This window comes from Urocitellus parryii, chromosome 5, assembly GCF_045843805.1.
Source record: "Urocitellus parryii isolate mUroPar1 chromosome 5, mUroPar1.hap1, whole genome shotgun sequence".
NCBI lineage: Eukaryota > Metazoa > Chordata > Mammalia > Rodentia > Sciuridae > Urocitellus > Urocitellus parryii.
This window is the reverse complement of record NC_135535.1, coordinates 152,701,272-152,725,090: the sequence shown is the minus strand read 5'-3', so window position 1 is coordinate 152,725,090 and position 23,819 is coordinate 152,701,272.

Sequence of the window (23,819 nt, the reverse complement as noted above, 5' to 3'; positions counted from 1 at the left end):
GTAATACGTGTAAACATATGGTACCCAAAAGTAATAAATACATTATTCCAGGCACATGAATTGGGATAATATTAACCAAGAAGACAAATGAATATTGTAAACATTAAATATAAAAGCAATGATCAAATTATTATAGTTTACCATGATTAGCTAATTCCACATACAGCAAAACCCACTTACATCAGTAATCAGCTGTAAATATTAGAAAACAGTACCATACAAATGCATGAGTTGGGGGTAGAGCCACAGATAATTGTGGATAATAACTTTCCATTAAATAAGATTTTTAAGAATATATCAGCACTTAAAAGAGTAAGGGTGCTTATGAGCGTCCCTAAAGATAAAGATGTCTGAAATTCATATCTGTTTAGAGAAAATTAAATCTAGTTTAATTTGCTTGTGGGCACTAAAGCCTTTAAGCAAGGCAGAATATCTTACTTGAAACAAGTTATTTTTAAAATACAAAAAAAGTGCCTAATTCATGAGTTTGCTGATTATTTTTTACCTCCTGTAGACATTAGCTGCATTAAGTCTACAGCTCTGACATTGTAATTTCCTAGACATAATAAATGTGATGTTCCTGACACAATACTATCAAATACCTCATTCCCAGCAACGCTTGGAATGGAGTTCTATGCCTAAAAGAGTGTGATGTTAGAGCTAAAAAGCAGATACAAATCTCCCATTTGTCCTTTCACAAGGACAATCTGTTAAAAATGTAATGCACAGATTTTCATGAAAATATTGAAATCTGAAACATGAAATATTAGTATTTTTCCTTCTCGCAGTCAATCATCACGTCCTTTCCATTTATCTTTTTAATTATTTCACCTCTAACATCCTAATGTCTTCTCCGTCTTGAGACTTTCCTGGACTCTTCATGAAATATGTGGTTCTGAACAGAATTTTGATTAAAAAAAAAAATTAAGTGATAGTGTTTATTTCTTTTATTATGTATCTTTTAACACACTATTCTTTCCTTAGAAAGTACAGGCTTGTCAAGGACAGGTGGATTATGTGTTTTCCTTATGATCCTACAGCCAAAATGATACTGGCAATATGTGGAGTTTCAAGATAAGCCTCTTGATAATAAACACACGAAGGAGGACATAATCACCTTCTATTTACCTAGCACTGTGCTCAGCATATTTGTTACATTATCTCCTTTACTCTTCCCCTCAACATCCTGGGTATTGTCACTTTCATTTGAGCAAAAAAAAAATCAGGCCCAAGGGGTTTGTTCGTATCCTGTTTGAGCCTTTATAAGTAGTAATAGAACAAGATCAAACCCGGTTCATGAAGATAGTCGAGGGGAAATCAGATTTGCTGCCAAGCTTTTTCCACCACAGCAGTGGACAGTGGGCATGCTTACAGAGAAATTCAATGGGATCCAGCAATGATTAAGTTATTTGCTTCCATGGATCAGTACAGGAGATAAAGGAATGATATAGATTGAGTGAAGTGAGTACAGTCTGTAAAACTGTGGTGTAAATATTTGCATCCAACTGGCCATAAATTAAATGCAGGGGGAAAAAAAATATGCTGTCTAGATCAAGGAGAGTAAATTTATTTCTAGGAATGTTCTTTGTCTCTCCTTTTTGACATTATACGAAACACAATTTTTGGCAAGTTTTCTTCTTTTGTCTTCCTCTCCAATTCATAACTAGAAACATACTTTATGGCAGGGAATGTTATCTTACCAAATGGCATTCTCCCAAACACACCATTAACTTAGAGAGAAAGATGTATTGACCAATAATTGCAGGTATGATGACAAAGGATCGTGTCCAGCCCACAACAACCGATCTTTCATGAGCTTACACTAGACAATCCCAACAACACTGTAGTCACTCCTGCCCTTTCTTGAGCACCTACTTCTAGAAATGGCTCCTTGTATATGTCACCTCTAATTCTCACACTGGTCCTATAAGATATATTTCTAAGGCAGTGTTGTAAAAGAAGAAAACTAAATCTCAGAGCCACAGAGAGATTTAGGAAAGGCCATCCAACAAGCAAACAATGCAGCAAGAACTTTAACCGAAGTCCATGTGACTCCAAAGCTCATACCCTGTGCACTAAACCCCACAGCTCCATGTGATCCTACAGGGAAAGAGTTACACACTGAAAGAGAAAGGAATGTAACAACACAGTTATTGTAGTATTAGCAATTTACCAAGAAAATAACTGTTAATACATTGGTATTCAAGGATGATTTTTCCCTGGCAAAGACAGTGATTGGGAGCATAAAGGTTTAGACAGTGAGGAGGTGGAAAGGAAGCACACGTGGGATACAGGGCCTGTCAGTTTGCATTGACAACAAAGTTATTTGTTGCTTTTAACAACCCTAGAACTATTTAGGTTGTTTCTAGAGTTAAAAAAAAAAAACAATCAGGTTAGTCACAAATTTTTCATTAATTCTAATAATCTCAGGTCAACCTGGTTCATGAAGATAGTCGAGAGGAAATCAAATTTGGGATATCTCTCTGAAACAAGCATCTCAGATATAAACATGTATTTAAAACTATGGACAAAAACAAATTTCACAGTGAGGTGATCTGCTGAAAACAAGTCAAAAGTTTAAGTAACAAAATTTTGAGCAAAATGATTAGTCTGCTTATATAAAAAGTTTGTTGCTAAGCAACTACATGAATGGAATATTTCAATTATGATTTGAAGTTTTCAAGCTCCCCTTAGCAGTAGCAAAAATAGACATTCCATAGCTAATGAAATCATCTTCTCATAAAATATGGAAACCTGAGACTAATTTTCTGAAACAATGTGTCCTGAAAATAAAGCAACATATTAATATTAAAACATAGAGGGAAGGCCTAGTAACTATAATCTATTATTTTCCATTGCACATTGACATTTTTCTAGCAAAAATAAGCTCTTGTGTAGACTCCTGTGTTCTTTTAACATTCAGTAAAATAATTGGATGTATATATCCTTTTGGAAATCATAACCATAGTCATTAAGCAGGTGAGTGATGAGATAGTTATACAACCTCTAGAGTTTCATCTTTCTCTTTAAAGCTCAAATTTTTTAATTTCAGATTTTAAGATCAGCATTTTATACAAAATAAGAATAAAGTAGGATGCCTGACTATTAATTGCCTGTTATAAACTGTGATATCATTATTACATCAGAATGTATGTGTTTTCTTCTTCCACTCACCCCAGCTGGGATCTGGCCATGATTAAAATGAAATAGTGGAGGGTAGGCTTAGCAATCCATGCAAAGTTATCAGTATATTCCCACTTCCCTTTGGTCAGACTGTAAACTAAAACAGTCCACAGCAAATGACTGTTGGTTCTTTTCTTAACAATTGTCTGTAAAATGAAAAAAAAAAAAGGTTATCTGCTACATCTAAGTTCAGAAATTATTATTTCATTTAGATTAGAAAATGAAAAGTAATGTTTTATCTACTTTAACTTGGGGCTACCCAGAAGCAGATCCTGGAGTAAGGCTGTTAGGGCAGATAGTTAATTTAGAAGGTGATCCTGCCATGCACAAATAGAAGAGCAGGGAACAAAGGACAGAGGGAGCATATGAAGCCATGTTATCAAGTAAGTTCCCACTTAGAGCAACTCGAACTTAATTCTGTCGTGGAAATCTGGGAAACAGAGCTACCCTAATGAGGGGCAAGGGAGCGGGGTTCTCTCTAGAAGGGTTAAAGTCTTGGAGACTTGCTGAAAGCTACATAGACAAAGACAGACTTCAGCTAAAAAGATACATACGGTGGCAGTTTAATTTCGTGTCATACATTGAAATAGTGAGCTGTCATGGGCACTGGAAAGCTAATGCTTTTTAGAACAACTATCAACCAGTACCCAAAGGGAAATGGAGATTCAATGCCTTGGCTTCCTTGTGGGAAGGATAACTCTAAGGTATATGCTATAATGGTGTTCAGGGTTTCCAAAGGGATTGAGTTTTACATGCCCACAATAATAATCTGTTTTGTGCTATCCTCTGGGCTCTCTTCTCTTCCTTGTTTCACTTATCCTGCTGGAATCACCTCCCTAATAAAATACTTGCATTCAAATCCTTGTCTCAGAGTCCACTTCTGGAGAAAATTAACTTAAAATACTAAAAAACTTTTAACTTGTGACTGGGATTTTTGCAAATTAACAATCATTTTGTAGCAGAGACAGTTAATAAGGGATAACATTGATTTCCATTACCATCATAAAAGTAAAATGTATTTCTTCCTGAAAATGTTCTATCCAGACTAGTTACCTTATCTCCACTGTTGTAATTCTTGTTACACTGAATACTAACATTTGACAATTGGACAATGGCTTATTAAAGTCGTTTCTTGACATCTTCAAATAGATCACTACCTGAGAACCTATCAAAGTGCAGTAATTATCTCAACTGGACTTCTCCAGGAGACTTATATCAAAAGCTATGAGAGGTTTTTCTAACTACCATTCCACCATACATGCTACTAACAAATCAATGCTTTAGTGCATCGCTATAATGATATTATTCTCAAGTTCAAAAACATTTGCCGGTGTCATGTACCATGATTCCTACAGAATCCGAGAAAATCCCCTTGACCTGATATTCAAAGCCTTCCAAAAAAATTTTCACATTATATAACCAGACTTACATTTTTGATGGAAAGTCTCCTACTGAACTCAATATAGAACTCTTGGACATGTGTTGTGGGTACAAATTAGAGTGACCATTCCTGTTTGCCTATAACTATCCCAGTTTTAACACTGAAAGTCCCAGGTTCCAGGAAAATCCTCAGACTCAAGCAAACTGGGATAGTTTTTTACTCCAGGTATGACAGCATACATTGCTGTGGTGTATTGATTTTTGATAGCATCAAAGAAACATCTGTGCTCAAGTAAATTAATGACTCTATCTTGAGTGACTCATGATTGAAAGAAGGAATTTCACATGGCAACACCTATAGTGGGTATATAGGTAAGTTATAATTGCTGTATGGCATCTTATTACTCATCAAAATAATAATTGTAGCACCTTTTTCTATTTCCCTCAATTTCTAACCTCTTTTACATTATATTCTACTAAGGTTAAACTTCCTACACCCCCAATAATTCCAAGTCCCTAAATTTTTGAGCCTTCAACCATTTGGTGTGCTACTCCTGCACCATCCCATCAACTCCTATCACATGGGTTTTGTCCTCCTAGGCCCACTCAAATGCTATTGCCTCCATGATGAGCTCCTGATCCCCACCCCAATCTTCATATCCTCTTTATGTATAAGTCCTAAATTTATTTTGTTTCTTTTTATGGCATTTAAAGGACTTTCATTATGTTAAATATATGAATGGCACACTCTACCAAAAACATGCTGTAATAGATATCTAAGATACTAAGTAGAATCTTGATTGGTCAAGCAATAACAGCTATGATGATGATGACAGTAATAGATAGCTAACATGTATATGGTGGTCACTATAGACTAGGTTAGCACATTTGCAGCATCACCTATTCTTCACAATTCCTCTGTGAGGTCCCTGCACATTGCAGGGATTCCTACCTTGATTTGGCACCTGAAGGGCTAAGGTTGATGATGGTTAGATCAGCTAGCTGAGCTAAGAGCTCATGAGTTAGTGAATTGGAATTCAAACCCAAAACTCAATCTAAGGTCTAGCATAATGCTTCTTATTCATCATCATAGGCACTTAATCTACCCACTAGACTTCAAATCATTTACAGTACCAGAAACTACATATTAGTCTTCATTATACTTTGGTAACACTTAAGTAGAAATTTTAATCCTGATATTTGAATTTCTTCCTTAAGTAAACCCTATTTGTTGCCATTTATTAGTGCAAATATGTCTTTTTTCAGTATAGTCCTCATTTGAATTTCTCATAAGTACCTGTCTATTCTTTATTATGTCCCCCCAGATCCCTATACAATCTTGAAAGGATCTATAAGACTGAGTTCATCACTATAAAACTAATCTCTCATCTCGTGGTTATCATGATTCACCATTTCTTAATGTAGTGTTCCTCAAACTGTGACCTACAAACCATTTGCAACTACCTGCAATAGAACTTTTAGGGGCCTTATTAAAAATGCAGATACCTGTAACCTATTTCAGATTTACTGATTCAAAAAAATCCAAAGATAGGGTTCAAGAATAAGATGTTTATGGATAAAGTTCAAACAATTTATTCAGGTAAACTGAGTTTACCTCCTAAGCCTGTCATGTAAATTTATATTCATAAATATAAAGATCTTAGTTTCTATTGGAAACTTCTTCTACCACATTTCTTTTATTTTACAGATTCTGGCTCTAGTCTCCACCATATGTATGACATCCTTTCTCTTTTTCCACATTAGTCCAATCCTATCTATCCCCCAAGGCCTCATTCAAATCTTATCTCCTCTGATATCACTTCTCCCTCCTCTGAGCTGTATTCATTGTTGTGACTGCGGCTGCTATTGCTTTGGTAGAGGCACCATGCATTGAGCATATACCATATGCCAGTTATTCTCATAAGCACCTTATACACTGACTCTATAAGTCTTTGTAAAAACCTTAAGAGATATCATCTATTATTAACCCCACTTTTAAAATGTTGAAACATTTTAAAAGTAAAAAAAAAAAAAAAGAAGTTTAGTGACTTGCCTGAGATGACCCACCTTTGGGAGGGGAAGTATCCTGACACAGGCCTGGGTCTCTGTTACACCAATATCCACACCTTTAGTAATTATTCTATATGCTTCCTTCACCACTGATCTTAGCACGGTGTCTCCACCATGATAGGCAGCTGTCATTGCCACTATGAATGGTACAATCTCCTTGGGTGGCCTAATGAGCAATGAAGCACATTGGATCATTCTTATAGGAATGATGAATTCTAAATGAGTCTAATTCCTCAACTTGTCATGCTGGTTTGTCTTATCTTGATTTAGAAGGAAAAATGTTCATGATCTGCCAAATGGCCTATTTTACTTCCATTGACAGAATGGTCCATTTTATAAACAAACAAAGAAACAATAATGAGGTATAATGGCAAAGATACTGAATATATATTTGATTAGTCAAGCAATAACAGCAATGATGATATGAGAACAGTAATAGCTAGCTAGCTCACTGTATATGGTAGTCACTATAGGCCAGGTTAGCACATTGGTGCATTATGTAACTTAATTCCCATAACAATCCTAATACAGTGACACCATTATCATCATCTCCATTCTACAGATAGGGAAACATAGGCTCAGAGAATGTCAATAATTTGTACAAGGCCACCTAGCTCACAGTGGTATAAAACTTTGACTCCCAAACTTAAGTTCATTACTGTTCTGCTCCATTGAAAAAGGCTCCTATTAGAGATTAATTTTGAACTAATGATTACAAATTACTTTTGAAAAATTTAAATAGTAGAGAAAGAAGTCTATTCAGTTCCATAAATGAAAGCCAGACCATATGAATTATCTATGGATATTAAAGGAAGAGTGGAAAAGAGGTTTTCCCATCACATCAATGAATAGAAATAGCTGCTTGTTTGGTTTAGAACCTGTCTTAGTCCCTGAAGGCCGCTACAGCAGAATGTCCTGGGTTGAGTGGCTCACGGACAACTCAAATGTTTTTCACGGTTCTGGAGACTGGGAAGTCCAAGATCAGGGCATGGGCAGATTTAGGATCTGGTGAGAATCTGTTTCCTGGTTGATAGAGGCCACCTTCCTGTTGTGTCTTCACATATCAGAAGGTGGTGACAAAGCTCTCTGGTTCTGTTTTACAGAGAAAGTAATCCCTTGAAAAGTCCTAGAAAGGCCCCACCTCCAAATACTCTGATTAGACTAGGAAAATAATCTAAATTTCAAGTTTTTTTCCAAAAATAGTTGGTGTTAGTCTGTCAGGAATTATTTACTCTAAATACCAGAAAGCAGCTATGCATAAAAAAAATTTCCCAGTGAAAGAAAAGTTTCTCAAAGACTGGTCAATAAAATAGTAAACCTTTTCAAATAAAGCATGCATTTCATAAGTATGGTTTCACCTTTAATATTTGTATAACAGTAGAAGGAAAGGGATAGGGGGGAAATACAAGATCTTGCTGATTTTATCTGATAGGTCTTTGCAGACATTTTGTTCTCAGATTCTTCCCCTGCCATCCCTTTCCACCTTACAGTTCAACGGCATAGACCACAGAGCCCACCCTCAACATCAAACATAAATGATGGAGACTTCAAGACCTTTGGAATTTGCTCAACGTGAAAAATTTCCTAAATATACATCCACAAAGTTAAGACACAATGCCATGTGAGATTGCATAAATCACATCCTAAAATTCTCTCTTGGGAGAAAGTAGGATCTTTGGCATCTAAAAATTTAACATGAACATTTCCATTTCCACGGGGAACCTATAAGAAAATAAGTCAAGATCACAAATAGCACCTAAAAGTTTTCCAATATTCTAAAGTGTTACACACACTGTACTCTTCCTATCCGTCACATTGATGAAGCTTTTTATTACTAGGTACATGAGGAACGTTGTTTTGTGTGACTGATTAAAACTATATTTTCCCTGGCTAAGGAACTTTATAGCCTGTCTCCAGGTGGGATAATGGATTCCATTCATTAATCCATTCATTTCAGGCAGAAGCTTCAAATGGCACTTCCTAATTTTAATACACTTCATAAATTTGCTCTCCTTCCTAAACCTTCTGCCTTGAAAGTGCCTGTTCCTCTCCAACCAATTTTGCTTCTTCAATATGTATCACCTGTCATTCCATTGATCTGAATGATCTTTCCACGGCTTGTCAAAGAACTGTCTCGATAGAAGTTCTCCCAAACAGGTCCTTTCTTTGACTCATTGTCCCATAATCTTTTTCTTACCTCATTTTCAGTGAAAATACCCTCCTTGATCTCGTTTTTCTTGATTTTTCCCTCTATTTGACTTTATGTAGTTCGGTAAATATATTTTTATTTACAAACATTCGATAAAGATATGTCTTCAATGACGTTGCAGAAAAGATCTTAAACAACTGAATTTCACAGGCTTTTTTTTTTTTCTTTTACAGAAAAACCAAGGCCTCCAGCATTGTTCTATACACAAACTGAAAAAAAAAAAAGGAAATTGTTATCAGCTACATTCTCCAGGCTCCTGCAGTAAATGAGTAAACACAGGGTAAAAAAGGAAGGTTAGGCAACCTTGTTGTACCCCTAGAGGAAGACAACATCCTTAGGGTTCAGCCTCTGTGAAATGTTCAAAGAAGGAAATGACCGTTTAATCCCTCCTATAGCTTGAAGCTCCCCCTCCAAAATTTCAATGTGATGTTTGCTTTGGGGCATAAAAGGGAAATTATATTCGATCTCCTTGTTTCATTTCTCAAAGTTTTGGAAACTGTTTATGAGTTTGGAAAGCCTTAGCTAGAATTTAAAAGTATCTAGACAAAGCCAAAATGCTTTAAAAATAGAACTAACAAAGCCCATTTTTTAAACACAACTCTTCTCATTTCCCATATTGATACGGATTTGGAATTAGAGCAACATTATCAAAAGGCTTGGCTTCTCTTCTCCCATGTCCCTCCCTTGGCTGTCCTAGTGACTGACTCTCAAAGGCCAAACATTGCAGTCACTATAATGGCTGCCTACAAGAGTCAGCAGGCAGACTTTAAAATATATTCAAGCCTACGCTCCACCCTAGACAGAATAAGTTAAAAATCTCTGGGGTTGCTAAAAAGTCGTAGTGTTTCTAAAAATCCCCATGCCCAAGTGAATTTGACAGGCAGCTGGGCCTGAGAACCACTGCGCTCACCTTGAACACACACCTGTGCTCCCTCTCTCATTAGCTCTCTCACTAACAATTTGGTCAACCTATTTGTTTGCACCTAGAAATTCAAGGAAAGGATTCTTAATAAGCAAAACCTTTTGTTCTCAGGAGGAAGAGTAGAAATGTTGGAGGACTGCAAAGAACAAGCTTGAGGGGAAAGAGCCTCCTGACATAGAAACCAACTGCAAAATGCTAGAAAGAAGCTACCTCACACCTGTGCCCTGTGGACAGAATGAAGGCATTGGCCTTGCAAAAGAGTCTGACCTCATTTACATCATCTAGAATTCATCCAGTGCTCTTTTCTTTTTTTTTAAGATAGGGAGAGAGAGAAAGAGAGAATTTTTTAATATTTATTTTTTAGTTTTTGGCGGACACAACATCTTTGTTTGTATGTAGTGCTGAGGATCGAACCCCGGCCACACGCGTGCCAGGTGAGCACGCCACCGCTTGAGCCACATCCCCAGCCCTCACCCAGTGCTCTTGAGCATTCTGAAGGGGGAAGCACTGATGACAAATTTTAAAACAGCAAATGATTGACTTTCTGATATGATTTTCTACAGATTCTTTAAATAGTTGAAAGAGGTTCATGATAATGTTGTCTCATTATATGGTGAAGACAACAGATCAGAAAAGTTGAGTGAATTACTCCAAATAGCATGAATGAAAAATCTCGGTCTATATGTCCTGAAAGAATGTCCACATTTCCATACTTTGCCTGCCTTGCAGACCCTTTTAGCTGAAAGATAAAAGAAGCTCTAACAGAGAAGCTAGTCTAGACTTAATTCTGACATCAAAGAAAAAAACCTATTTTGACTTATAGAAACCACAGAATACCAAGCTCAACTCTTGTTATCCAGGAATCTGTAAAAGAGAGGAAGAGAACACCAGGTAAAGTCAGGGATGAGCTGGAGATTTTAGAAATGCAGATCTTAAAACATGGAAAAGAAAATCAAGATTGGAGATATTTTCCATTTAGGATACATAAAGAAAACTGAATGACACATGAAGGAAGATTGGAAATAAAATCTGATAACATGAATTTAACAATTCATGCCACATAAAAGGTACCTGAAGAAATGCAATGTTGAGAGTTCTCTCTGAACACAACTAACAAAGAGGGATGGGGATAACAGGGCAGAAGACATGAAACCAAAAGGAATAGAAGATGATCATATGTCTCTGTACACATACTGCCATCGTCTCAACAAGAGTCACAGTAATGACAAGCCATTTATTCAGTATTTGCCGCACACGGTAACACAACAGGTATCATGCCAGGTACTGGAGATATACTGTTAGCAAACATGATAAGACTCCTGTTGAAAGGGATTTTATATCCTCCTGAGGCTGATTAATGAAAGTGGGTTTATGTAAAACTATTTGATTATAAATTATGATAAATATTATGAAAAAGTAAACCTGGAAGACCAGAAAGAGGAGGCCATGACCTTAAACGGGGTCTCTAGGGAAAGTGTTCCTGAAGCAGTTAACTAGTGTGTGTGTGTGTGTGTGTGTGTGTGTGTATCTGTGTTTACTAAAGCATCCCCCAGACTGGGAACAACACATATGAAAGCTCTGAGGGGACAATGTCTGCAGCCCATTCAGGAAACAGAAAATCCAGTGGCAGCAAGAGCTAGGAGCCCGTGAGATACAGGCAGGAGCTGGACCCATGTGAGGACTACATTAGGTCATACAAAGAATTTGAGTCTTGATAAGTACCTGAGCAGATTTATATTGTAAAAGCTCACTCAGGCCACAATATGGGAACAGGGAAGGAAACAAAGCAGATGAAAGAAAATTAATTGCAATGTGATAATAACTCCAGGAAGAGAAGATGGATGGAAGTGTGGACGGTGGTGGCTGCAATGTATTAGTACAGAATGGACAGATTGAGAGACATTGCAGAAACAAAATCACCACAAGTTAGTGAATGAAGATGGATTTGATGACGAGAGTAAGGGAAAGGTCAGGTCAGTAATGCCATCTGGGCCAACTTAGACACTCTCATATCTTCTCCCTTTTGTAAGAGGCAGTAGTGAATAATGAGTGGTAATGAGGAGTGGGAACCTAACATCGATTCTCTTTTCGTCCATAACAGTCCAACTTTTTCTCTTCCATTTACATGTTGGTACAACTAGATCCTTTGACCTGTAGAATACCTCATTTTCTGCCCTTGACTGATGACTTCCGGTGTTATTGTTTCATTGGCTCCTCTACCTGCAAAGTTTCCTGTAAAATGGTGAATCTGAGGGCTCAATTGATTTTCATTCAAATTGTTTTCCCCTTTTTACTAGAATATTTCACAGGTGGCACCCTATACTACTTGTTATCTCACAACCCAAGAAATAGCATGTTGGCCATGGAACTTATAGTTTGCCAGCATTGATCTGGAGGTGTAAGTGGGGCCAACATAGTGCCACCTTCTGAAGCTCCTCTTTCACCTTTTACTTATACTGGTTTTAGCATCCACCAGTGGCGATTACCTCAGTGTACTAAAAATCACTTAAATAAAGAGTAAAGTCACAAAAAAATTTTTTAGCAAAACATGAGAGAGTTTCATGTGATTTCTACATGAAAATCAAATCCAAAGTCCTGACTGGTCATATCAATATGGACTCCACCCCCAAATTGTTCTAGTGTTTCTCCAGCAACTCTGGGTTTCCCTTCATAATAGCCCTTTTAATTCTTATGGACTCCAATCTGTAACCACCAATGTCCTGTCTTCTGTCCTGTCTCCCTTTTCTTTTCTCTCTTTACTGTCTCTTTGGGGTTAATTGCATCCATTCCTTGCAAATTCCTTTCAGCCCTTGTGCAAAACATCTTATAAGATCATAATTCTAGCCTCAAGATGAGGGGCAATTTTCAGTTGCCAACTAGTCCCTTACCCTGCCATAAATCATACTTGTCATCTTTAATCTCCAAAACACCTTCAGACCCCTCTCTTTCTGCCAAGGATAACATGATTCTCTCAATCATCATTGACTCCTCCTCCAACTCTCCCTCCTTATCTACATCAATAAGTTGACAAATCTTCAAAATCCCCTGATACATCACCCTTATTTTACTCTCTGCAAACCACTGCTCCTCCTCAAGTACAGGTCCTTATCTCTTGTCCAGACTATTGCAAATAGATTTTTAAGAACTCTCCCAGCTTCTAGGCTCTGCCCTGTGCAAACCACCCTGAATCTAGGGTCAGAAAAGGCTCCTAAAGTGCAGCTAGAGTGATGTAATTCCCCTGCTCAAATGGATTTACTTTCTGCCATTAGCTAACAAAGGAAATGCCAGTGTTCATAGCATACCCAGTCTGTCCTTTATGCCTTACAGACTTTGTTCCACCCATACATTCCCCAGGTCTACACACCTGAACCATGCCGACCTCTGAGCCTCTACCCAGGTGTCCTGCCCATTGCCAATCCCTTTCCTGATGCCCAAACCATCCTTTGTTACTGGTAACCCACCCATTCCCTTTCTTCCTAAGTGAAACATATAAATTTTCTTTGCCAGTTATATTAATTACTAAGATAGTGTTCTTTTTTGTAACAAAAACATACTCAGGTATGTTTTCTTTGTAACAAATACGACATCCACTCTGATTTCACTACCCTGAAAGAATAATTCATTGTACTTTCTTCCATAATTGTTCTTTATTTTAAAATGGTTACACAAAGACATATATTTAGGGAATGATTTGGCTTATAAAGAGATCCTATTATATACATGATATATAATATAAACATATATTGCTCTGCAACTAAATTTTCTCGTATAATTTATATGGACATTCTTTCACTTCAATTTACAGAGATCTGCTTCATGCATATTAATAATTGCCTCATATACTATAAAATACATAGTCCTTAATTTATTCTACCATACCCATAGATAAGCATTCAGTTCATTCCCTTTTTTCAACTACTACCACCGAGTCTGCAAAAAACATCCTCATATGTAAACCTTTATATCTTGTTACTTTTTTTCAAATTAAGTCCGAGAAGTGAATTACTGAGTCAAATAGCACACACATTTTAAATGTAACAGTATAGAACCAGATTACTTTCCAAAAGTTCATTTCTGTCAGGCTATTCTTTGAAAAATTATATTTTGGAAATTTAGCATTCCGTACTCCTTGTGAATTCTTTCTTCATTCTCTTCATTCTAGAGGTCTTCTTTGTCCTCTGAAACTTTATAGCACATTTTTGTCCTTTTGTGGAACTTTTTATATTACATTTGAAGCTAGATTGAGTCCTCTTATTTTATATCTCTACCACACTGTACCTTGAAAAGGATAGTGCACTTCTCTTACCTATTCTCATAACTACCATAACAGTAGCATATAGGAGGTGTTCCAACTTTTGTTTATCAGGATTCAGTTATCAGTTAGAGAAATGGGATTAAATGTGTGTGACCCTGGAAGAACTTACCAGTGGATTTGCTGCACAACTTGATGACCAACAAAACAGACATAGGCTGCCCACTTTTCAAGTCTACACTTGAAAATCCAGGGTAGGTGAAGCCAATCAACAAGGACATGGCAACACCACAATGTTTATAAACCAGAACCCCCCGACAGAAGCAAATCAAAAAGGAGGCCTGGCATACTAAAAAGAGGCATTTTAAAATTTGTAGATACCTCATTTTATCGTGAACTCAGGTCAAATGCTTACCAATGGGTAAAACAGAATATATAGCTCAATGTAAAGAAGACCTGGGGGAGGGGTGGGGGGCAGGCAAAAAACTAACATACATTGAATACAACTATGTTTGGTGTTCTGAGGTTGCTTTACTTGTGTTAGCCATATGATACACACAAATACACATCACTGTGCAGTAAATTATTATTACTACCATCATTATATCGACATGTATATGGGAAACTAATCTTCCCAAATCACCAAATCATAGATTGTGCATACAGAGGAACTAAGTTGAAGACCCAGATCTATTTGAATCTAGGCTGCTTATAACATCTCACGCAAAGGTTTAAGAGAGAGAGAGAGAGAGAAAATGTGTGTGTGTCAGACAGACACTAGATGATTCTTTGTTAGAAGTGCTGTAGGGACCACAAATTCATGAAGGGGGGGAAGAAAGATGACTTCCTAACCAGTCCAAAATTGGCACTTATTATACTGTAAGAGAAATGAAGTTCTCTTCTGAGTCAAATTCCAGGAGCAAAACGAACAAGCAAGCAATGCTTTACCCCAAACACTTAACCATTCATTTATAAGGAAAAAGAAAGGTCCAATAATGACTCGGATTTGTCGTCAAAAATGTAAACCATGCAAATCTAACGGAAGAAATAAATGTGTCTAGCAAGTACAAACAGCACAGTCATTTAAAACTGGGATAAAGCTCAGATTCTAAACATTTTCTTGGCTGACTATACCCTGTGTCTCCTGAACCTGAGGCATCTGTCATGTAACGCAAATTAGCACTTCTTTGCTGATTGCTCAGAGCCTCAACCAGCTTCTTTTAGTTCATTCTGTCTAATTCTCTAGTTCTCCAAAGTTACCAATATCTGCTGTTATCTTAAACTTTAGTTTTCTCTCATTTTCTCCTTCGAGAGAAGACATTGGAGTTTAATCCTCTCAACTGGATCGAATCAGGGAAGGCCCTTCCTCTCTAAGCATGAATTCTAGGATCCAGTTGTGACAAAAATAGAGGTAATAGAGATGGAAGTGAATAAAATACAAAGCTATGATTCAGGGAGATGTGAATTTAATTCTCAAGCTTACTCTTATCCAGAATCCTGAGTTAAACACTTAATCCTCTCAATCCTCACTTTTCTTTTTAATATTGAGATCATAATAATATTCACTTCAAAGGATATGGGGAGGATTCAATACAGCACATACAACCTGTAGTAAGTCCCCTATTAGTAGAAGGTTCTTATCATCATATCAGTTAGCAGGGTTGGCCACTTACAAACAAAACTACATTAACCCCCAAAATAAACTTTTAAAACCCACGAACATCCTTTTAAAAACTGTTTTTAAAAATTCCTTCATTATCTCTATGTCTGAAGATAGGATTCAACCCAAATACCACTGAAAATGAGGAAACTGCTGATGGGACTCACTTAGGCTCAGAGTTAACAGCCTGAAGGGAAGCATCTCACAACCGTGGATGCAAGGATACTTGAAAAACAGAAGTTTTGTGGGTGCATTCACAAGGTTAATGTCCTATTTCCATGAAAGGAAAATGAAAGCAGAAACTTCAAGAGGAGAATTCATACTGTGACTTTATCATAGTGAACAGAATTTTGTTGAATGCATATTGATGGCAAAATAAGGATGAAATCTGTAAGAGGGCAAAATGAAAAATTCATCCTGTTTTCTTTTCCCCTCTACAGATTCCAACTGCAAAAGCAGTATGTCTATGTAATGATGCCACATCAAAGCACTAATATTAATAAGTGGCTCTTCTTGCATTTGGTGATTTATTCTATAAACTGAATCAAATAGAGCACATGTATGAGGTACCCGCATAAGTATGAAGTGACTAAAGGGCAGAAGTGGTCCTCGAGGTCAGTCGGGCCAGAAAGCCAACTCGATATATTTGAGGCTGAGTATATCAAAGTAAAGAGACAAAAAAAAAAAAAGGAATTTTCTACCTGTTTTCAGAAGGGCGAAGAGAGAGTTTAATATAGGAGATTAGGCAACCCAGTGGAGGGTTTGACCAGAATTAACACAATAGGATGGAGAAGGAGAATGAAAATAAAATGGTGGCAAGATAAACTATTAATTTTCTAAAGCCCAAACATGATTCAATTGGAAGTGAAGCTCTGAGTTGGAGAAATTTGACAAACGGGAGCAAAATGATGTTGTGTTGTCAGTTCTATATGCTAGAATTCATTTAAAGCATATTCTGGCCAGGCACAATAGCACACACATAGAATAGGTAGTTTGGGAGGCTGAGGCAGGAGAATCACAAGTTCAAAGCTAGCCTCAGCAACTTAGAGAGGCCCTTGGCAACTTAGTGAGACCCTGTCTCAAATAAAGAATAAAAAAAGGGCTCAGTGTTTAAAATGCCCCTGGGTTCAATCACTAGTACCAAAATGTAATAATAATAATAATAATAATAATAATAAACATATTTTGTATTACTATACAGAGGGACCACAACAAATGAGGTTAAATCTTTCTACATCTTATTCTGCATTGCAATAACATAATCTTTTTCTCTATTTTTAATTAAAATCTAATTTCTTATAAACTGATTTGAGTCTGAGTCCCAGATCCAGGCTAACCCACTAAACCATTTGAAGGCAATAATTTTAGAAGGACTTCCAAGTAAACCACAGGCTACTTTCTTTTGGTATTTTTACACTTATGAAACCGTACTGTTGATATTTTCATTTCTTTGGTTTCCTTTGAAGAATGTAACATTCTTTATGTTACATGTAAAGAAATATTTTAGCTTTCTCTATTCTAACAAAACTCTACTCCATCAGCAATGGAAAGCATAGTTAACAATCAGAAGCAAGTGCTGATTTCAAATATATTCTCATCTTTTTTTCAGTTGGTCTTACACCATTGAGGAGAGGGACTGAGGTAGAAAGAAATGTCATGGTAGGTATACATGGCTCCACGTTGTGACAGTCATTTTTTCACCATTGTGACCAAAATACCTGACAAGAACAACTCAGAAGAGGAAAAGTTGATTTTGGCTCAGAGTTTCAGAAGTGCAGTTCTCAGCCGGTCAATTTCTTTGCTCTCGGCAGAACATCATGGCAGAAGAACGTGGTGGAAGAAAGCTTCTCAGTTCAGGGCAGCCATAAAAGAGATAGAGAGAGGAAGGAGCCATAGATATAGTCCTGGACCACGCCACCAGTGACCTATTTCCTCTACTCATGCCCCTTCTGCCTACAGTTACCACCTAGGAGTCCATTCAAATTATTAATTGATCCATCGAGGTTAGAGCCCTAGTCATTGCTTAATATTCCCACATCTGAACCTTGCTACACTGTGGTTAACCCTTTCAAAACATGAGTTTTTGGGGGGTGGATATCCTAGATCCAAACCATAACACATCCTTTGAAGCAAAATCTTTAGAATCCTCACAGGGATTCTAAGAGGTATTTAATAGGAGAAAATGTTCAGAGAAGTTAATTATTCAAAGTCTTACAACAAATATTTATTCTGGATGTTAAACTGAAATTTAAATCAGGAGAAAGCTTTAAGGAGCTGCATTTCTTAATGCAGAGATGCACATGTCGGTGGGTGTTCCTTAAGCTTTAGGTTAGAAAAAGTTCAATGCAGAAAAAATACTAAAGTGACTCAGAGAAGGAAGAAAAAAAAAGTGAAAACCACAAGAGGGGAGATCTCAAACAAATAGGTATAAAGAACAAATAAAACCAGGGAAAGAATGAAAGGCAATCCTTATCCTATATTCCTAAATTTGGAGAGGAGAGATGGGAGGGGTAAAGAAAGAGAAGGCAGGGCTGGGTTGTGGCTCAGCAGTAGAGTGCAAGGCCCTGGTTTGATCCTCAGTGCCACATAAAAATAAATAAATAAAATAAAGATATTGTGCCCAGTTAAAACTAAAAAATGAATTTAAAAAAAAGGAAAGAGAAGGGCAGGGGGTCAGAGTTGGGGGGGGGGATGTTGGAACATATCTTATGAGTGGAAGAAGAAAATCATGACTCTAAAAGCCAATGATCTAAAATTACAACAGCCAAGTAGAAACTAAGAAGAACGACAACTAAATTAAAGGTTGTATTCTGGATGGAATCCAGAAAAAAAAACAAAAAAAAAAAGGTTATTAGGGGAAAACTAAGGAATTATGAATAAAATATGAACTTGACTTAATGACAATGAATAAATATTATTGATTGATTGTGACAAATTTACCATGTGAGGTGTTAATACTAAGGGAAACTGGAAACAAGTTATATGGAATCTCTCAGTACTACCCTAAAATTTTTTTAAACATAAAATTATTCCAAATTAAAATGATTGTTTTAATTCAGTGAAATAGAAGTATTTTTTATGTTAACTTTGTTCCAAGGAAAGCCCTGGTAGCATTGATCTAATGCTTATGATTCTACTTTCAAGAAGGGTAAAGAGTAAGAAAATTTATAGACAAAATATTGGAACAGGCCTTGATATCACTGAGGTATACTCTTTTATTCACATGTAAATAACCTACCAATTAAGACCATAGGAGAAATCTGTGTTAAGACATACACATGCACGTTTTCTAAACATTACCAAAAGTTTGAAATTTAGTCTTATTTAATCTTAGGAAGGCAGTAAATCAAAGAACCTTCTGTTTATTTAAATAAAATTACCTGGAAAATGCAGTCTTAATCAAGGAATACCACTTTAGTTTCTCCTTAGGCATACTAAACTTACGTAGAGAAAACCAAGAAAACCAGACCAAATGTAATTAACTAACACTTCACACTAAGTAGATGGATGATCTTGCATCTAAAGGAAAAAAGATTAAAAGGACCTCAGTGCCACTACTATTAATACCATCAATAAAACCGCAATCCCATTAAGCAAAGAAGGCTCAAATAGTAACAGAATCATTGCACACACAGTTTCGTAACTAGTCAAGACACAATGCATTAGCTACTTAACAAGAAGCCCTAAAACACAGGTATAAAGAAACAATATCCCCCACATTACTCTGAACATCTCCCTCAATCTGCTCTTTCCACACCTGGCAAGGTGCTGCTGTGTTTCTGCAACAATCTTGCATCTCCCATCAGACAGCTGAGCCTGAAAAAATTTGAAAGGGACCTACAGTTCACTGTGGCCATTCAAGTTCACGTAAAATCAGGACACTTTCAAAGGGAGTCTATTGAATGTCAGGTTTGAGTCAAGGTTTTAATTTCACAGTAGATTTAACCGAAGAGATTTAATTTTACCAAATTAAAAACACATGCCTTACAACAGCCTTCAAACCCTCCAGGAGTGAACTGAGATAGAGAAAGTTTGATCAGAGCCTCAACTAGAAAGAAAGAAAGAGGAAAAAAAAAAAAAAAAAGAAGAAGGCAATGATGTTAGATGCCCTAATTTCAAATCTCAGAAGCTCGGGATAGAGGAAAATGGAGAATTAACGCTCTATAAAACAAAGGATGCTGTTCTTGCTGACTTGAGACAATTTCTCCAATTAAAGAGCACCCACCTCCTCTCAGTATGGTCCTCCACAGTCTGTGTCCAAGCAACTCCCAGAAATCGAGAGGCAAGAGAATGATGGCTAATATTAGTAATGAATAATATGCTACTGTCTTCCAAGTTTCTGGGCACAGGAAAGACAGTGAGAGATAAACACATAGATGAAAGATAATCATGTAAAGGAAAAAAGAGAGAGGCAGAGGGATTGGGCGAGAAATCAAGGCAAAAGATATCAATTAATAAGAAAAATGTTGAATAGAGAATAAAATATTAAATACATCACTAGCATGTGGTGGAGACCGTAACAGACTCTTATACACATTATTTCATCCTTGCAATGATGTTAGAGTCTAGGTGTCATTCAATTTTTAAAGTGGAAAAACAGAGAGTCATTGCAGTTAATTGCCTGGCCCTTTGGAAATTATTGGTACCAGACAACATTCCAGTCAGGTTAACTCCCTGAGCCTTTGCTTTGTTCATTGCACTATTCTGCCTGTCCCAAGAAGAAAGATAGTGCCTGGAAAATTTAATAAATCAGACAAAGCAAGCTCCAAAAAACTCATGGAAGTGTATATATCATAATCCACCATTCAAGTTGTAAACTCCTTAAGTACCAACAAGTTCATGTTTCTCCAGAGAAAATAATTTTTACATTTATATTAACATCATGGATCAACAAATATGTTTCCATTTTTTAAAAAAATCAAGTTCTCAGGAACTGAGAATTTCCACCAATAGAATAAAAGAATACTGTTCTCTAATGCAGTAAAAATTGATATGTCACTCTGTGAATTTGTACACTTAAAGTTGTACATTTCTCCCAGTGGCTAGGAGGCTGAGGCAGGAGGATGGCGAGTTCAAAGCCAGCTTCAGCAAAAACAAGGCTCTAAGCAACTCAGTGAGACCCTGTCTCTAAATAAAAAATACAAAGTAGGGCTGGGGATGTGGCTCAGTGGTTGAGTGCCCCTGAGTTCAATTCCCGTTACTCTCCCCCCAAAAAATAAATAAAATGTTACATTTTAATGCACGTAAATTATACATTAATTAAAATAACAAAACAAATAGACAAATAGTAAAGAAGTAACTGAGCACTGACTTTCACTTCTGATTATGCTTGATGTTGCAGACCTGCAGGTCTTTTAAGAGCAACGAGAAAATTCAGCTAAAATATAGAATTAAATTGTTTGAAGGAATTGAATTGCTGCTGAGAAAAATGAAAATTTTAATACGTCAAAATCCAAGAGAGAAAAAAAAATCAGTAATATGAGTGCAATATCCTGTGTCCAGCTTCTCTCCATGTGGCAATATATTCTCTTGACCATGTAGAGAGGATAGGAAGCTCAGAAAAGGATAGCCATGATGAAAACATCAGAGCGGTTTGTCAGGGCTGAGGAGACAAAAACTACATTTTGGCCTGCTGGTTCAGGTGGAACCTGAGAGGCTCAGATTCCCTAAAACATTAAGGTGCAAAAAAATAAAACCAACAAGCAATAACAGCTCTTTCTTCAGGTCATATGCTGAATTCATATATATGAAAACACATATATAAAAATATCTCATTGTACCCCATTAATATAAATAACTATTATTTATCAATTTTAAAAAGATAATATTTTTAAAAGCCTATACCATTGTCTGGGGGAGTTCTCAAATTCAATATATGACAACATTTATCTAATAATTAAAGCTATTACTTATTTCTATATTTAAATATATGTTACAACATTCAAAAGGGCATATATTAAGTGATATGTGTTGATTAGTCAAGACAGCTTGGGTGAAGGTCTTACCAAACGTGAAGATTTAAGTTTTATGAATTTAGTGTTTTGTTTATTTATTTTAAAAATAAAAAAGTGGTCAAAAACAACATTTTTACATCTTAAAGAGTCTTTTAAAAAAATAACTAAAAATCAGAATGGAACTTTGGCAGTCTTGAGTTCAATCATGGTGCATAAAAATAAAAAGTGGAGTTCGGTACCCACAACAAAGAAAGAGTTTCGTACATCTTACAGCCAGAGTGGAAATAACTCAAAGAGAGGAACACACTGGGTGTGAATTATACCTCAGCTGCAGTCCTTATCCAGGTCTTCTCAGGCTGTGGTGATTTACATCTGGAATGCCCCCTAACAGGCTCCTGTGTTAAAAGTGTGGTCCCCAATGTGACATGATTCTCAACATTGACTTGGAGCTACAAGAGCTCTGATCTCAACACTAGGTGAATCCACTGAAGTCTATATGGATTATCAGGAGGTAGGGCCTCCTTGGAGGAAGAGGTCACTGGGTCGTGCCCTGGAAGCAGTTATCTTCTCCCAGCTCTTGCTTTCTCTCTCTGTTTCCTGGCTGCCATGAGATGACAGCTTTCCTCTGCCATGCCTTCCACTGTTTCTGCCTTAGAGCCCGCCAACCATGAACTGTACCTCTGAAACTGTGACCCAAAATAAAGCTTTCCCCCTTTAAAGTTGTTTGTGTCAGTGTTTTGGTCACAGTGATGATGCAAAGTTGACTGACACAATGAGGTGATCTGCTCTTTACTTCACACTGTCAAGAGATGGGGTGGAGGGGAGGGAGGAAGGAGAGGTGGCCTGGGGGCAGGAACGATGGTGGAATGAGATGGACATCATTACCCTAGGCACCTGTATCACTTCACCTGTGGTGCAACTCTACATCCTGTACAACCAGAGAAATGAAGAGTGTGCCCCATTTGTGTACAATGAACCAAAATGCACTCTGCTGTCATGTATAACTAATGAGAACAAATTTTTTTAAAATTTTAAAAAGAGAGGGTGGATCCTTTACCGAGATATATAGCACTCACCAGAGGTTTTTTTTTTTTTTATTTGATCATACATAGTATGAAAGATTCAACCAAAAATTAACTTTATATCGACAAATAGGATCTAGAGGAAAAAAATTGACCTCCAGATGTACAAAGACAGATCCACAGGTAACCAAACATTGAAGTTGTTAGACACAGACTTTAAAGTAGCTGGGATTAATAGTCAAGAAAATATATAAGAAAATGTAAAATTAGAGCTTAAAATAAGATGCAAATTTTATAAATGAAAAGATAAATAACAGAAATTAAGAACTCAAGAATAGTAAGAGTAGGGGCTAGTGCTGGGGTTCAGTGATGGAATGCTTCCCTGGCATGCATGAGGCACTGGGTTCAATCCTCAGAACCACGTAAAAATAAATAAATAAAATAGGGATATTCTGTTCACCTACAACTAAAACTATTTAAAAAAAAAGAATAGCACAAGTGCATCATGCACAGAATAATAAAGGATTAATGAACATGAAAATCAGTGAAAATTATACACTGAGGTACAGGGAAAAAACGATGAAAATATATAAGAGTGGAGAGGATAGTGAACTCCAGGTGAACCATCTAAGTATTGTGCATTCATGGTCTCAGAAGATAAAGAAAGAGAAAGAAGTAAACAGAAGAAATATTTGAAGAGACAATAGCTAAAGCTGTTTGAGAACATTCTTAGCAAATCAAGCCACCTACTCAAGAAGTGTTTCAAATTCTAAGCAGAAAAATACAAATAATGTATTGGAGTAATGGTATATTATAGTAAAATGGCTACAAACTCAAAACAAAGAGAAAAATCTTAAAAGTAAATAGAGAGAAAAAGATTAGCAACATTTAGAGACTGATGGCTAAAAGAACAAAGGCCAGAAAACTAAGGAATGTCATTTTAAGATGGTAGAAAAAAACATCAGCCAGCCAAGTTCAGTGGTATACACCTGTAATCCCAGCAACTCAAGAGGTCAAAACAGCAGGATTGCAAGTTCAAAGTCAACCACATCAATTTAGTGAGACCATGTCTCAGAATAAAAATTTAAAAGGACTGGGAATGTAGATCAGTGAGAGAGTACCCCTGAGTACTGTTAAGAAAGAGGAGAGGGAGAGAGGGAGAGGAGA